At 45.6% G+C, this 1230-nt stretch overlaps 1 pseudogene across 1 annotated transcript; it reads left to right on the forward strand.

The window, feature by feature from the left end:
* Positions 1-247: 247 nt before the first annotated feature.
* LOC105824178 lies at positions 248-1230 on the forward strand (annotated as a pseudogene). The gene has a single exon (XR_001138185.1). The product of XR_001138185.1 is annotated as a 1-acyl-sn-glycerol-3-phosphate acyltransferase epsilon pseudogene (transcript).

Consider the following 1230-nt stretch of genomic DNA (forward strand, 5'->3'; position numbering starts at 1 on the left):
GGCAAGCATTAAATGTTGCAACAAATTTTAATCCAAAAGACATGAATCCCTTCTAAGTAGATTTTAGAAACTAAACTCAAAATAAATTGGCTAAAAATACTAACCTAAAGATGGAATTCAAAAAATAAATGTTCCTCTGCCGCGGCCAGCCGGGCCCGCCGCCGCCCCTCACCGCCCGGGCCCAGGCCGCCCAGACTCCCAGCCCGCCGCCCGCTCCCGACCCCAGACCTCCGCCCCCAACCGCATGGGCCGCGCCAGCCGCCGAGCCGGGAAGATGCTGCTGTCCCTAGTGCTCCACACGTACTCGATGCGCTACGTCGTGCTCCTGGGCACGGCGCCCACCTACATGCTGGCCTGGGGGGTCTGGCGGCTGCTCTCTGCCTTCCTGCCCGCTCCCTTCTACCAGGCGGTGGACGACCGGCTCTACTGCATCTACCAGCGCATGGTGCTCTTCTTCTTCGAGAACTACACCGGGGTGCAGATATTGCTATATGGAGATTTGCCAGAAAATAAAGAAAATATAATATATTTAGCAAATCATCAAAGCACAGTTGACTGGATTGTTGCTGACGTCCTAGCCATTAGGCAGAATGCTCTTGGACATGTGCGCTATGTGCTGAAAGATCGCCTAAAATGGCTTCCACTGTACGGGTGTTATTTTCCTCAGCATGGAGGAATCTATGTAAAGCGAAGTGCCAAATTTAATGAAAAAGAAATGAGAAACAAGCTGCAGAGCTACGTGAACACAGGAACTCCGATGTATCTTGCGATTTTCCCAGAAGGTACAAGATATAATCCACGACAAACAAAACTCCTTTCAGCTGGTCAGGCATTTGCTGCTCAAAAAGGCTTTGCAGTATTAAAACATGTGCTGACACCAAGAATAAAGGCAACTTATGTTGCTTTTGATTCTATGAAGAATTACTTAGATGCAATTTATGATGTTACAGTGGTGTACGAAGGGAAAGATGACAGAGGGCAGCGCAAAGAGTCCTGTCCATGACTGAATTTCTCTGCAAAGAATGTCCAAAAATTCATAATCATATTGATCATATAGACAAAAAAGATGTCCCAGAAAACCAAGAATATATGAGAAGATGGCTTCATGAACGTTTTGAAATAAAAGATAAGTTGTTTATAGAATTCTATGATTCACCAGATCCAGAAAGAAGAAACAAATTTCCTGGGAAAAGTGTTAATTCCAAATTAAGTATCAAGAAGACTTTACCA

This window comes from Propithecus coquereli, unplaced genomic scaffold (assembly GCF_000956105.1).
Source record: "Propithecus coquereli isolate 6110/MARCELLA unplaced genomic scaffold, Pcoq_1.0 Scaffold72, whole genome shotgun sequence".
NCBI classification, from domain to species: Eukaryota; Metazoa; Chordata; class Mammalia; order Primates; family Indriidae; genus Propithecus; species Propithecus coquereli.